This window comes from Rhagoletis pomonella, unplaced genomic scaffold (assembly GCF_013731165.1).
Source record: "Rhagoletis pomonella isolate Grant_MI unplaced genomic scaffold, Rhpom_1.0 Rhpom_scaffold_00003, whole genome shotgun sequence".
NCBI lineage: Eukaryota > Metazoa > Arthropoda > Insecta > Diptera > Tephritidae > Rhagoletis > Rhagoletis pomonella.
The window spans coordinates 95,843,176-95,859,855 of NW_023458557.1; the positions used below are offsets into that span (position 1 = coordinate 95,843,176).

The 16,680-nt window shown below is 36.0% G+C and overlaps 1 protein-coding gene across 4 annotated transcripts in view; it reads left to right on the forward strand.

Moving 5' to 3' along the window:
- The window catches only part of LOC118735867 (laminin subunit alpha-1), a 252,725-nt gene that overhangs the window by 40,593 nt on the left and 195,452 nt on the right, over positions 1 to 16,680 (forward strand). The gene's annotated exons all lie outside the window — the stretch shown is intronic.

A 16,680-nucleotide genomic window follows, 5' to 3' on the forward strand; every position in this document is an offset into this window, starting at 1 on the left:
CCAAATATTTGTTTGCCATTAAAATTTAGAAAACGCTTTAAGGCATATTGCACTTACGAGCACATAGATATGCACCCATGTATGTACATTTGAGACTCAATAAAATGAGTAAATATTCGTAAATGTTATGCGGCTAAAAATTTATGAATAGACGCAATAAATGCTGTCAAACTAGCATACGATATGCTGGTAAGTGGGAGCCGGCAGTTCAAACAGACTTTTGTAGAGAAAACAATATAAAAAAAATAGGGGGATTCTCGAAGTCTTGCAAAGCACTTGCACGTTGCACAGATTCTAAAGCGTTACCATGGGAAAACCGGTTTTACCGTGCCTACCATCCCTAATGTGTTAACCCTTAAGGTCGCCACAAATTCTGGCATCAGCATTGATTTGGTTGGCCACGCATATAGCCAGAAGTTCCTGATCAGGATAGATTGGGCGAAACCTTTTGATATCAACAAAACTTGTAAGCTTTAAGCGAGGATCTGAACCCAGGAAAACCCGTTCAAGAATCATCACTTCGACAGGCGGTTGACTGAAAAGCACCAGAATTATTTCAATCACAAACCGTAGTCGGCGATTTTAGTCACCAAGATGGTTTCACGAATCGCTTGGCCTGTAAATTCTGAGAAAAATTTTTAAAGCGAATACAAATTCGAACACAGGGAATCGTAAAAGGAACATTCCTTTCGACCAAATTGGAGACGCTGTGGCGCACTTTAAAGTGCATCCATGCCAACTGACTACCTACAAAAATAAATAATTTCAGAAATAATGAAAAATTTACTTCAGCACATTGTTTACAATAAGCAACAGCATTGTTGTTGCCAGTCTTCTGCTTGCACCGCCTGCATTTTGTAGCAGGTGGAGGCCAATGACCACGGGGCTACGAACAGAGAGGCTGCCATGGCTGGCTTGCTACTTCTGCTGCCTCTGCTTCAGCAGCGTGACACAAACAAATAAACAAATGCACACTTTGGCACTTGAAAAATTAATGTTCCCTTACGTCTGGTCTACAATGTGTGAAACATACAAACTTGCATCCAAACATACATTGTGTACATAAAAAGGCATGAACTTTTAAAGCTATTGAGCATTGATTGCACTGACCAAAAGCGCTTGAAAATGCATAAATGTCTTGTGGAAATTGTAGAAAGGGCTAGCTGGTTGGCTGGTTGGCTGGCTGGCTGGCTGGCTACCTGGTCCCGTGTGTGCTCTATGTTTATTGTTTTAATTAATGTTGCTATTTATTTATTTATCAGCAGGTTTCTCGTTGCTCTTGTTTGAGTTACGCAAGAATGACCATTGTAGTGGCCGAGGCAGTGATCGAGTTTTAGCAGCACCACGATCTCAGCAGGAGCAAGTCGAATTTTCAATGGCCATATGAAACTACAAAGGCTCTGTTTGAAATACAAGCTCACACATTTTTTACTAACATCAAATGACAAATGACAAATATTTATTTAACACATTGTAGGAGAGCTGTTGCATCACTTGGTCAGCGAGTGGTCAATGGGTAGATTGAGTTAGAAATTGAAGTCTTTTTTGCAACACTTTGTAGTCTGCTCCTGCTGAACCTTGCTACGCTAAGCTAGCTGTTTCGGCTGTTTAAATAATGAACGCAAATCCTCCGTATACACTCTAATATTTTCTAAGTGGCTCTTTAATTTGTTTTTTAGAAATAAACTTCGGTACTCTAATGATATTCATTTAACCCTGGAAGGTCATGGTTCGTCGTTTCGACGATGCGAGTTTTTATTTTACCGTTATCGCTGTTTTCCTTTGTTTTGTATTGTACTTATTTCTTAAATGTGCGTAGTCAAAACGACGAAGGATGAACTTTATGTATGTGTTACGTTCATGTTTTCAAAGTAATTTTCTTAAGTTTTTTTTATTTTTATTTTTTTATATATTTTACTTGTGCAGTTATAATACACGATGATTGCAACCAAAAGTTATACCGACGAAGAAACAAAAGAATTGCGCAATTTGTCCCCCATCTAAGCGACGCTTAACAAATCATCCTGTGCAAGATAAGTTTTGTGCATTTTGATACACAGGTTAATTTAATAACGCCTTTTAGAAATGCCGTCGTCGAATCGACGTTATAAAAATAACGATGACCTTCCAGGGTTAAGTATATTTTATGTACATATGCCTTTTACAATCTGCCAATGCAACGGAAAGGAAGAAGAAGCTACTAAAAACTTTTTTCCACACCACCTCAGAGGTAAAGTTATTGGGGCGTTTTATTTTTATGTGATTTCACCAGTAGTCCTAATTAGGGATAAATCGATACAAGTAAATCCAAGTACATACTCGATACTTTTCTCAATTTACCAAGTATTTTTGTACTCGATACTTTTTACTGCGATCCAAGTAGGTATCGAAAAAAAGTACTTGTATCGGAAGCGCAAAACTTATTGTGCTTCAGCATGTTCTTTGAAAAGCAACCCATTAGAGGAACTGGAAGATAGGCGCAATACATTTCCGCAGCTATATAATCAAGCCCGTCTATACAGTGTTCCCGTTGTACGATTAAAGGGGCAATTTGATCCTTTTTGAGCGAAAATACCCTTTGACCCGACGTTTTGAAAACTTTGATTTTTTTACTCTTTTCCAAAATTATGTGCGACCTTTGCCATTTCAGAGACTTTTTTTTAATGTTAACATTGTTAACAGAACCATGCTATCAAAAAATATTTACTCCTGTAAGTATGAAAAAATGCAACACTTAAAACTTTTTAGGGAAATGTAAGTCTTTTCGATTTATGTGTATTATGTTTGCAACCTTGTTTTGTGAAAAGCTTGTCCCACTATTTTCTTTTTAAATTCAACAAATTTATTCGTTTACTAGTAAAGAAAAGCAAAAATAATATGGTGACCCTTTTTTCGACTTTCTGAAAATTCTCAACGGCAACGCTGCGTCTATACATAACGGTTGTTGGGTCATCTGTTCCTTTCGAGAGGCTTTTCACAAAAACAGAGACAACTATATTAAAATCTCGAGACCGCCTTTCGGGAAAATACTTGGAAAAGTTCAAGTTTTTGGGAAATATAACAAAAAAGTGGTTATTTTGTTAAGTTAATTTTATATGAAAACAACTTTATCTTTTAATCTTGTAAAAAATGTATTCTATTGTTTTTTGAAATCAACTACTATAGAAAAATAATTTTTTGTCTTAAATTTTTGTCTGAAAAGTGATTAAAAGATAGATAATCTTGTAAAAATGCATATTTTTTGTGGAAAAAACAATACAATTACTTTGAAAAATATGCAAAATCGTAGTTTATGTACAAGTACTCGATACCTTACCGATACCGAGTAGGTATCGATACCTTGTTTGATACAAGTACAAGTACTGATTTGGGTAATACCTTGATGGTATCGATTTATCCCTAGTCCTAATCCACACATAGTTATTTTCGCCACAATAAAACTCTCTTTAGAATCAGAGAAAAGTCGTATTGATAAAGGGACAAAAACTATTTGCTAAATACAGTTTCAACTGACTGAAAATATTTATTCATGGGCTTGGCCTATTGGTGAACCCACAGTTGAAAATACGCGCCAAAAAACACGACCTCCGAGATACTGTGAAAAAAGTTGTGAGTAGCTACTCCCTTGCCGCTGCAATGAGCGCGTTGTTGGTCGAGATCTACACGTCGTACCCGAACATATAAATAATGCGTTTATTGGAAATTTTGTCCTCTACAACTTTGCCAATTAAATTTGCAACTTATTTCAAATAGAAATTGCTAAAAATTCGAAAAAACCGCGCAAAACTATTAAATTATTTAATTTTTAATGTTTATTGTTCATTAGTTTTGAGTTTATGAATGATTTCCTTTAGTAAATTTCCACCAAATTAACGACACTTTTTACTCAATATCTCGGAAACTAAAGGAGATATCCAAAAATGGAGAATGCCATTTTTAAGATGTTGATTAGTTTAATATGACTGCACCACTAACTAAATTTTTACTAAATTACCAAAAACATGTTAGTTAATATCTCGCAAACTAAAGGCGATATCTAAAAACTGATAACACCAATCGAAAAACCCTATTTCAAAATATGTAACTGCATCTAGAACCCAAAATCGTCAAAATTGCGCTTGCTACAATCTTTTACCCAAGCGACAATATGTATGTATGTGCATTCACGTGTATGTAAGTGCGAGAGCCCAAAACTGACTACAAAGGTAAAGTTTACTCGAGTCGCAGCATTTACCGAAGATTGTGTAAGGCTGATTTCTTCTAAATTTAGAATTGTAACGGAACTCAGGTACAGATTGAGAATTTCGTTCAAGGAAAAGTACATTTTCAATGGCATTTAGAGAAAAATGCACAAAAATTTCAATCGATTGGCCTCACAAAGCAAAATAATTCAATAATTTTTAGATGTACCAATGCAAGTAACGTGCGTGCAAACTCACACAATCATATATGCACATTTACATATACAGATATAAGTAATTTCCATATGCAGCATTAATTTGTCATAATCTGTCAGTTTGTCAGTTGTCAAATGTACATCAAAACACAAAATTTTGCGGCGAAGGCAAAATTGGAAACAAAAAGCCATGCGTATGGTTGCCATTATAAATGTCAACATGACTCACGTGTGCAACATGCGAGCCACCACAAATCGGCAACAAATACACACTCGCGCACAACAAATACCCACTACATACATACATACATACATATTATTAACGCGGCTATTTTTGACTCAGCCACCACGTCTGTTTGTTTGTTTGCTCCACCGCTCCACCGCTTCACCGCTTCATCGCTCCATCGCTCCATCGCTGCAATGTTGCATGTGAATATGTATGTATCTATTTTGCGCAATTTAAGCGGACAGACAAATATTTGGCCAGTCGGCCGCCATCGCCAACGACGCGTGTATCGCAAATGTCGTGCTCCCCCGCAAAAAAATGTCGGCTGTGTTGAAAATCATAAAAAAATTTCTGTCAGCCAACAGACAAAAAGTGAAAATAATAAAATAAAAAGCCAATTTCGTTGCGGACGCATGTAAGTTTTTATGTATGAATTTTTTGCACATAACTGTATACACACACGTACCACCATCTCTAAAGAGGGCGTTGGAGCGTAAGGGCTGGTGCTTAAGTGCTATGGCGTGTTTATGCATTGTAAGACCGCGACATTTCATGCTTAATCCCCAATGTTTCAGCTACTGCATAAAAGCGCATTTGCTGCTGCTGTTGTTCTTGTTGTTGTCGTGTTAATTAAATATGCACAACCCAAAAGGCGCTGACAAGGAACTCAAAAACAAAAAAAATCATGCAGACAAGCAAAGCGTAATTGAAGGCAAGTTCAAATGCCTTGAATGGTGCAAAGTGTGGAAGAGGTTTAAAGTAATTTAGTCTGAGCACCTTTTAAGTCGCGTACCAATAATAATGCATGCTCACTTTGGTGCCTTTGGTACGAATGAATGCATGCATTAAATTGTCTGATCAGAATCTAAACATTAGCAATTATTTCAGTCTTTTTTATGTTAAATAATTACTTAGATCAAAGCGCGAGACTTAGACTGGCACCGTTGTCGCATGAAGACAATTTTTGGTCTCTGAATGAACTGAAATTTTTAATAAATTGCATAGAAATATGTAGATATCACAGGTATCTAAGTCAATGTTCTCATCGTGATCCTCATTAGTTTACTAGCTGCTTTGGTATAATAATTTTTTCAGCAGCCGATTCACAGATATAGGATCGATCATGATTTTCAGTCAAGCAGCAACTATCAGCTCAATGTGGACACGCACTTAGGGCTTTTGTGGCTGAGCTGAGAGATAAACTTATAAGCGCTCTGTTTGAGCGACCCCCTAGGCCACCTAGTAAGTTAAATAGTTTGGCTGAAATTACAACTTTTACTAACACTAACTGCACCAATTAGAGCTTTGAAAAGCTTTATTGGCGGCCTATGTTTCAGCTTAGGTTAAGTCGCATCAGGCTAAATACTCTTCCATAATTAAATATCCGATTTCTTGAAGCTCGTCTATAGGTACGCACACGCAGGAGCTTTCGAATCGCTTTTACTATATGAAAGTGTTCATACAGCTAGCTTTTTTCAGAAGCCTTGTGGAGCTGAAAGAAAATCAGTTTTTGATTTTGAATTTTCTATCTGATTTTTCAGCTTCATGATACTGCACTATGGGAAATTTGAGCCTATTTTGTGGTCAAAAGTCAATTTCTTGACTTGCTTGAAATTAATTTTTTTTTTGTCTTATCTTACAGTGAATACTTCAGAGTAAAAAACTGCATACTCTGTTTTTCGATAAATTGATTTGGTAACCCTCAAACGGATAGTTTCGAAATATTCTGTAAACGAAAAATGTGTAGCTTGATTTATGTTCCACTTTGAAATGCGTGTATCTCGTAATCTATTTGCTGCTTTTCAAAAGTGAAAAGTGGAATGAAAGAGTGACGCTTAGCAGAATATTTACCTATTAAAACCTGTATCTTATTACATTAAACGAGCAATTCTTGTATATATATATATATATATATCCATAGGATTCTCGGAAATGGCTCTAACGATGCTGATGAAATTTTGTACACAGATAATATTTTGGATTTTAAGGTTATCTGAGTAGGCACTATCTCCGAGAAAGACTCGCATATGGTTGCCACCTATTCAAAATTAGTTACAAATTAATTAAAATAGCATAATATGGGTGTGAATTGAAAGGTATTTTAAAGAACCCTAATTCAAAAATATTTTGAATAGGGTTGCCACCTATTTTGATTCGCATATCTATTAAATTTTTTGTTTAGAAAGAAAGGTAAAATATTACTATTCATGGGTACCCAAGGAAAGGTTCTCAAAGAATACTTTCCCCATATATACAAAATGTTATCCCTTAAGATAATAGTGTAAGGTTGCCACTCTTCAATTTCAATTTTCAATTCTATACAATTTATTTAAAACATCGCAATATGGATATCAAATGAAAGATATTGTTGAGAAATTTGATCAAAAAAGATTTTCCATCAGGATTGCCACGCTTCTATGTAAAAAAAAAAAATATATTTTGTTAATTTCAATCTGCATTTTTTTATGTATACACAGTACATATACGCTCAAGATATATACCATTCATTCCAGCTTATTTCAGAATAGGGTTGCCGCCGAAATTTTGGAGTAAGAAATTTACTTAATATATATCGAAATCCAATTTTATTTTTTTAATTTCCAATTCCAAAACATTTTTTAAAGCTATCCAAATCTTAAAAACTGTAAAAAATTTATACACTCCGGGCAAAGCTCGGTCAACCTGGTACTTATAGTTTAAAGGTTGTGCCAAAGAAATGTCCGCATTTAAGTGACTTTAAAGTGAAATTGCTTGCTGGAATATATTTGTATACACAAATGTCCTATGAATAAAGGTCCTATGAATAAAAAGTAAGCAATTGCTTACGGCCCAATGTGCATATATACATACATACATATGTACATTATGTGCTACTTAAAAAATGTTTATGAATAATTTTATGCAATCTCAGCTGTCGGCAAAACCGACAAATGCAAATAAAAGTGCAATAAAATACATGCTTACATATGTATGCACATTTGTATGTATATTTCGCAAAAAATCAGCCAAAACATCAGCATCATTTCATGCCAAGCCGCAATTGCTGAGTGACATGTTTTTACTACAGAAGATAGTTTATTCATTAAAAATCATAAACATGTCAGTCACACAGTGCGCCGCGCTCTCCCCCTGGTGTACGATGCAGCCAAATGGTGGTAAGTGTAAACAAAGCCGGCATTTGCGAAACTAAAAAGTCATATGCAAATATACTAGAGCATATTTCTATATTTATTCATTCATATGTACACATTAGGGTGGTCCTTAAAAAATCAAATGAACGATTTTTTTCAGTCTCACCCCCTCAATCGGTAATACCACGAACACATATATCACATATAAATTTTAGTTCCGATTGGAGACAGTTAAGGTGTGTCGCAAAAGGGTCAACGGTCAGATGCCTCTATGGACCCACAAAAAAAAAAAATAAAATTTGTTCATTTAATACCCAAAATCGACACTACTAAAGTCGAGGATATCACAGACAAATTTTGGTCCCAATTGCAGTCGGTTAAGACGTCTTCGTAGGGTAATCTCAACTTTGACCCCTGTGCGACACGCCTTAACCGACTCCAAACAGGGCCAAAATTTATGTGTGATATCTTCGACTTCGACTATAGTAGCATCGACGTAGGGGTTGAGGCATAGGAAATCTGATGTAAAAATTTGCGTCCTACATTTAAGGAGCACCCTAGTATACATACATACACTATACATAATTATCTATGAATGTGCTTAGAAATATATTTAAGTGAATTATGATAAGCTAGAATGAAAGAAGGTTTTCGATTATTCCGGCATTCATTCATATTTGCAATAAATTCTTGACTACAAAAATGAAATAGAATTGAATCTGCATTAATTTCTTAAAGGAGTCACAACTATTGGTTTGTTATACATTTTTGGCAGTCGGCCGACTTATGACTTTCTGCGCCAGAGTTACGTGAGCACGATCAAGAAGTCGAGTAAGACGATATGGTGAGCAGCTTTAAGTTCTACCATTTGTAATTTGTTGTTGTTTTCCACAAACATTTTTCATTAGGTGCGCCAGTAAGCTCAATAAAATTGCTGAATGAAAAAAAAAGTAAATTAAGTTACCACGAATATGTGTTTCAGTAGGTTATTAAACTTTTAAAGTGGACCTTGTGCATATTTAAGTACTTTCTTTGTCTTTTTTGCAATATTCATATGAATTTTGTTGGTGTCTCATATCAAATATTTCGGTTGCGCTGATATTGCAAAAATATTTAACTGACAGTTTCTTGTTATTTGTTATTCATAAGTATGTAAATCATTTATTTATTTACTTTGGTAGATATGTGTACAATGGGCAATAAGCTGAATTACTAATTGAAAAAAAGAAAAAACCTAAAAAACCATCTGAAAAATGTTTCTGGTAAAGCGTGTGAAATGGATGATTTGGATCTTAAGTTTGAATCTTTAAAGGGCCTGCTTATGTACGAGTATGTATGCACATTAGGGTGGTCCAAAAAAAATTTAAGTCGTAATTTTAATGCCCTCCACCCGTAGGATTGTTCTATACCGAAAAAATATACCCCTGTTTTTTTTTTATTTTAAAATTAAAAAATATTAAGAAGTCGCTCAAAGAGCTTCAGCTCTTCAGGACACTTCCAATAATAATACCTAATGGCTTCGTCATCCCAGACAGGTTATCACCGAGCCGGGATGCTGATCCCATTAATGAGGCAACACCTCAGATAGGATAGCCACCTTTTCAGATGCCCAAACACCGGGATTGAAATATATGATTCATCGAGTTGAGTTTCCATTGTTAAATTACTTTTTCCTAACAGCGGTGAAGGATAATTTGACATTTATTGGCATTGAAGGAATATGAAATCAAATAAAATAGAGCAATTGAAGTGAAATGACACGAAATGTGAAATATGGAATTGATATTTCGAATATCGACCTCAAAAATGTGACCAGAAACCAATTGAAAGTGAAATAAAACTTAAAGACATAAAAATGGGAATCAAAGTGAATTAAATTAAAATAAATAAAAAATGTATATATTAATAAGTTAACATAAATTTTATCCGCCTACGTTTGGCGATTGTACCGCACCGATTTGAAAACCAAGAACACCATTGGAAAGGTAATTTTCTGTAGATGAGAGTTTTTATGGTTTCAAAATTGGTTGAAAATTACGGCCATAATCGTCGTTTAAAAATGTTCGTATTTGTGTATAGCTGCTGTTACAGCCTGTTCAATGTGAACGTTGAAGGCGAAATTGAAGATAACTACGAAAATTAAAACGTGGAATGCATAAGAATTAGGGTAGCTGAAAGGATAACAAAGTCTGTTTAACTTTTTCTATAAGAATCGAAATAAATACAGTCATAAAAAATTTTGTTATCGAAAGTTATCAAGTTCCCGAAATTTATCGAATCATTGGAGTTTATGGTTATCGAAATTTATCGAGTTATTCAAGTTTATTGAGTTATAGCAATGTATCGAATTATTCAAATTGATCAATGTTTATTGAGTTGTGAAATTGATAGACACAGAAAATTAGTCGTAATTTATGGATAGATACGAGCTATAAAAATTTGTGGGATTACCGAAATTTGTCAAGCTAGTGAAATTTAACAACTGATCGATATTTATTGAATTATCGTTATTTATAGAGTTTATGAAATTTATCGAGTTTTCTTAATGCATCGAGTTCATTAAACTTATCGAGTTATCGATATTTATTGATTTACTAAAATTTATAGATTTATCACCATTGAGGTTTTTAGAATTTTCAAAATATATCGAGTTATCGAAATTTCAAGCTTATATAAGTTTATCGAGTTATCACTGCTGATCGAATTTTATCGTTTTACCAGAGTGAAACGAGTTGCCGAAATTAATTTAATCGATAGCTTTCGAGAGATATGGAGCTATCAAAATTAACCGAGCTATCGAAATTTATAGAGGTGTCTGAAGTTTATCGATTTGTTGATTTATATCGATATATACTTTTTGAGTTATCGAAATTTATGGAGCTCTTGAAATGCAAAGTGATCGAACTTGATCGAACATTAGCGAAATTATTCGACTTATCGAATTTTGTTGAGTTACCGGATGTTAGTGTTTTTTAAATTCTTTGAGTCATCGATATGTATCAACTTATCGAAATTTATCGGCAAACCGGAGTGCATCGGGTCAATTCCAAGGCCTGCCGAAGTCATCCAGGACCTTCAAAGATATAAAAAATTATAGTCACGTTTTAGTTCTAAAGCAGGAGATTTTTGGGTAAGCAATATTGTACCTTACCATTCAAATAAATAGGCAAAAACGATCATTTTTGTATTGAAACTTTATCTTGCTTAATCTTGCTATATATACTAGTTAATTAATGGAAAAATGTTACTCTTAAGCCTAATTTGAATCAAAGTATTTTGCTGTACAACTGAAAACCAAAATTAATCCAATTCATTATTACAAGGTGTCCGCTCAATCAAATATAAATAACAAAAAACAAAATATAAGTTCTTACACTTGCAAATGGAATGCGGCTCATTTTGACAGCGTGTACACATTTTGTTGCCAGGTTTGTCTTTTGGCCATTAAATCGCTACAATTTGCAATTTTTTATGCCCACCCAAAAATATGAAAAGAATGAAAAGGAAAATCAAATAAATACATAATTTTTATAACTGGTATGCAATAAATATCGCAACTAATTCGACCCCGAATTTATGTATTAACAAATTTAACGCTTTAAATCAAGAAAGGCTTAGAACTTGAACTATCACAGCGAACGAATAAATCCTGTCAGATGAATGCAAAGCAAGAAAGCAATTAATAATATCCACATTTATGGTGGTCACTTGCAACTTGCAAGTGCGACGCACACTCGCCAGCTGAGATACGAGTACCACCGCATGCAATTCGAAGTATAAGTTTATATGCAACTTGCTGCTTGATTCTAAATACAACTTAATTTCTCATACATTTTTTTTAATGGAGACTAAGCGGATTAGTTAGTAGATAAAAAGTGGTGGCGGCGCTGGTGAAGTAGTTGGCTGACTGACTGGCTGCTGCCGGCTGGCTGATAGCGAATGCCTGTTTGCTGTTGCTGTATCCACGGCTGGTGATCGCGCCTGCTTGCCGGTGGCAAGTGTCGCTGGTGGCTAGCTTCAAGTGTGACCAATTCCATGCTATGTCTCACCAGACAACCTCTCGCACGGTAATATTTCTAATTATGTGGAAATAGAACTTGTAGTCGATTTTCGTAAAATTTGCAAAAAATTTCAAAAAATCTGTTGGATATGTGGATGGAAAATAGGAAAGAAAAACAATGTCGCCGCAAATGGTTTAAAAATAAGTAAACATCAAAAGAATGCAGACCGTTGGTTTGTTGTTTTGGTGTTTTTTTTTTTTCGGTGGCAGGTGGTTTACCAGCCTGGTAGCAGGAATTCCGAATCCAGCTGTTTGTTTTGTGAGTGATCAATATGCAGCAAATGTTTATTGTACACACTTTGATAGATAAATAGACTATATTACCTATGGCATTAAAAAAAGTTGAAGAAACAAGTTCTTGATTCAGGGTAAACGCCTAAAATACCTGATGTATTTTAATGCTTTGATTGCTTTGTTTTTAGTGCTATAGCTTAGAAATTAAAAGTCTGTACCGGCGATGGGCACTGCCTTGCCCGCGGGCAAAGCTCTTTAAAGCTTTTTTTATATGTGGTATAGGCGCGTTCAGAGTAAAGGTTCTCTCTGCCCTCGGCTGGTCTATACCAAATCTTTAAAAGCTTTACTCGCGATATATGGTTTGGTCGTTACTTGGCGACATACTTATACTATATTTCAATGATAGCCAGCGATAGCTTTCGCCCTTTGTTGATCTGTACAAAATAGTGGCGACCACAAGGAGCTCTTACTCTGTGTGCGTCTGCGTAAAACAGAGTTGGTCAGCGAAAGCTTTCATTTTGTGCCTTCCCTATACAAATTGTACACAGAACTTTTGAAAGTTTTGGCACGCGGGCCTATTAAGTGGCCAACTGTGGCGCAAAATTATTATGAAGTTTTAAAAGCTCTCTAGAAAACTTAGCTCTTCCCGCATTGGGAAAGCTTGCCAAAAATTTCAAATTATTTATTAGGGGTGTTCTGGAAGTCTTGCAAAGCCCTTGCTCGGTTTTTACCATGCAATCCATGCGCCGTTTAGTTCAGTGCTATACCAGCGACAACCGGCGAGAGCTTTTCCATGAAAAAATTTATAAGTGAGAAATTTTTTGGCCGTTTCTGACCCTTTTACTATGGGCGCGTCTTTAAAAATTAATATTCCATTTTAAAAGCGCCGCTCCTCTAGAAAACTTTAAAAAAAGCTCTTCCCTGCCTAAGAAGGGTTACCACCTAATTTAAAACGAATTGCATGAAATACTTAACATTTATTTATTTTTTATTTTTTTATTTTTAGGAAGAGCTAAGGCGCTATGATATAGTGGTTAGCACTACCATTCCGTAGGCCCTGGGTTCGAGCCCAGTTTCCGACCACATCAAAAAGATAAAAAAGAAAAATATCTAATAGCGGTCGTCTGTCGGCAGACAATGGCGAACCTCCGAGTGTATTCTGACTTGAAACATTCCCGTTTCGGAGTCGGCCTAAAACTGTAGGTTCAGGCCCCTTGTGTGACAACACGAGAGCTTACGCCACCGGAGGAGAAATTAGGCTAAGCTCTAACATATTGTGTAAACGCCGATCTATTATTATTATTAACTTTCAAGACGAATAGGGTTGCCTCTTATGCAGTTCATTTTGAATATGAAATTATAAGCAGAGCATCCTATCCAACAAACCCTATAAGCGAGGTTGTTATGAACATATTGATTCTATAACAAAAAAAAAAAAATATTTTGAGCAGAGTTACCACCCACATAATTCTGATGAATTTTACTTCACCAGTTGTTGGCGTACATTTGTTTTTCAATTGAACTCCCGCTTTTGGCAATAAATCAGCAACCACACTAATAAAATGCAAAAAATAATGAATAGTAAAAATTGCAAAAATTACAAGTATTATGATAAATGGCTTCGAAAGGCCTTGCCATGCTTTAACTTGCACACAAACAAAGTATTAGAATTGAAACGAGTATTTATCAAATAAAAAATATATAAAATATTACCTGCGAGTGAATTGAGGCATGCGCAGAATAATTAGGCATTTACAAATTCCTTTTGATCGTCAAAATGCGCATGCGTGCAGACGCTTTGGGCTTTTTTTTCTTTTTTTTTTCGCCTGCAGCCACCCCGCTTGCACTGGTCTCACACGCAGGCCCCTCAAGCAACTTGCTCCCTCGCGTGTTAGCCACAAGAAATCTTTTTCCAAATACTTGTCAAATTTATATGCGTTATTTTTTCTTGTTTCCATCAAAAGCAATTCGTTTCCAAATCGAACATTAAGAAAATTTGCAAGCAAAGCATTTATTTCAAATTAAAAGCGCAGCTAATTGCAATCTCCTACATTGCCTTCACCCCCGCGCCGACGGCCTACTGCGTGCGCGTGTGTAATATTGCCGGTTTTGGGCGCCAGTTTATCGCCAAATTGTCAAAATCGCTTAAGTATATTGAATTTAAAATGCAATGTAAGCCATTTAAAATGCATTAAAAATTCATGAAATGCCTTTGCTGTCACATTTGAGCGCAAGGCACCAAGCTTACATATATACATGTGTGTGTGTATGAGAGGGAGTGTGTGTGTGTGTGTGTGTGTGTGAGGGCGTATTTCATCGGCTTATCAACAGCTGTCGACGATATGCGTCGTTACGTACATAGACTTATTGAATTGCATATCGAGTATAATGGAGAGATTGTACAAATTTAAGGATTTGTTTTCGGCGCTGGCTGGCGTGGAATTCATTAAAATTTTAGCTAAAAGTGATTCATTAGTTGATTTTCAATTTACGATAAATATATGTAGGTAGGAGGGTATATCGGAAGCAAGTTTTCACGGCTATCGGTAATAAAAAAATGTCCCATTATTTATTGCCTCTGAGCAAGTTTGAATATGCTGACAACCATAATTTCTAGAAACAACCATACTTTCAGAAATCAATGTAGACAAACTTTTTTTGATTGTAAATAACTACAAAATAACCTCTGGCAAGACCCATGAAATATGAAACTAGCTACTGGACCAGCTTGGAACAATTTTTACTATCGCACTGTGTCCCCACCTACCTTAAGTTTCTTAGCAAATCACACACGTCCCGGATGGCAAATGTAAAAACCTTTCCTCGTCTCTACAAAGGTGATATCGACTGCCTTGGCATTTTCGCGGGTATCTTTCTAGCTTGGAATAGCCTTTGTTTCACTGTCCCTTTAACACCATAAGTCAGCTTATTTCCCGATGTCATTCACGACATTTACACCACAGTTATCCGACTCATTCTAACCTATGGACCGCTGGCCTTGTGGAAAGCACTGAATAAAAGCAACTATCAGAAAAAAAAATTAAGCATGCTGAGACTTGCAATATTCAGCATATCAGACATGAAGCTACCACATGTATTCGTAACAGACGCGGGCGCAAAAGATTGTGGAAGCAGGCCAATTACAGGCACGCAGAGATATTGTCTCAAGGCCGACTTAGATACCGAGTGCAGTTTTTTGCCATATAGAAGAAGGCTTGTCTGATACGGGATAGGAGATCTCTACCAGGGAATGTCACTATATTCGCGAACAGCCAAGCGACATTGAAAATAATGGGTCATTCGTCCGTGGCTGCTTAACCTAACCTTTACTCAATTGGTACCGGAGAAAATCTTACCTTTGCTGCTTATTTCTCAAATCTTTTGCAGCATTAACCACACTCAAGTCATTCGTCTTTGGTATTTCCTGATTTCGGAGTCGCTGCACTCGAACATATCTATATGTTACCGGCCAAACCCGACCTTAGGACAAACTAGGTTTTCCTAGGCTAAACTAGTTTGAACTAGATTCGATATATCCATCCAACGCGGAATCAAGTTGGATGCAACAATATTGTAGACTTCGTAGCTGGAGTTGGACTGATGCGGGTTATTTTATTGCAGCACGCCGAAGGCCGCTTACGCGCAAAGGAGTTCTGCTCAAAAATACTGTGGCGCCTGATCTAGTTTAGCCTAGGCAAAACTAGTTGGTCCTGATATCAGGTTTTGCCGGTAACATATATAACTGATCATTTTTCGTATGGATTTTGTCTTTTGATGTAAAAGAAACTGATCGTGTTCATCAGTAATTTAAACAAAGTAGTAAAAGTTTGACTATGTAGTCCTTCTCAGTTATGTAGCTGAATATGTTTTGAAAATGTCTTGCTTTCCATGCTCTTTTAAACGAAGTAAGACTCCAGTATCATTTGATTTAAGATTCAATTGACGCATCGGGATGGAAATAACCTAAATTCAATCACTTATTCGACTCTTCGCTTACAAATTGAATCTCAATATGTCTGGCTTAACAGACTTGAAGTAGACTCTTAACTGGTTGAAACAAATACATCACATCTTGGGTTTTCATTTCCTTGAAATTCCATGAAATATTCGTCGGCACAGGAGCTCGCGAGCTATCCGCGACTTCACTTTACTTCAGCAGAAGGTCTCTGTGTAACCCGTTTTCCGAATATTTAAAGCGAAAGTGAGGGTACATCTTCACTTCGTGAAAAGAGGAATAGATTCCCTTCGAATATGGGGCTAACGCAGACGAGCCACCCCTTCATTTAGAAAACAATCACTTCTCAGCTTTCACACCCCTATATCTGCCGTCGTACCAATTTAAATTCCGTACTTTAATCTTCGGCATAATAACATAATAAGACATTACTCTAGGTACTTCAACGAAAGGTTACCCATTTTGGCAGATATTTATAGCTGGTTTGGAAGTTATTTCCGCCTCCTCGAACGATGAAATCAAGAAAACAGCCGCTTTAAGGTTTACATATGAGCCCCTAACGACGAATCTATAGTTGAACACTCTAACATTCGACGTCCATCCTTCTCTAGCAAATACACTTTTTTGTTTTTCCGAGTTTCTTCTCTACTGTGTGGTGTGCGGCTTGATGTTATAACC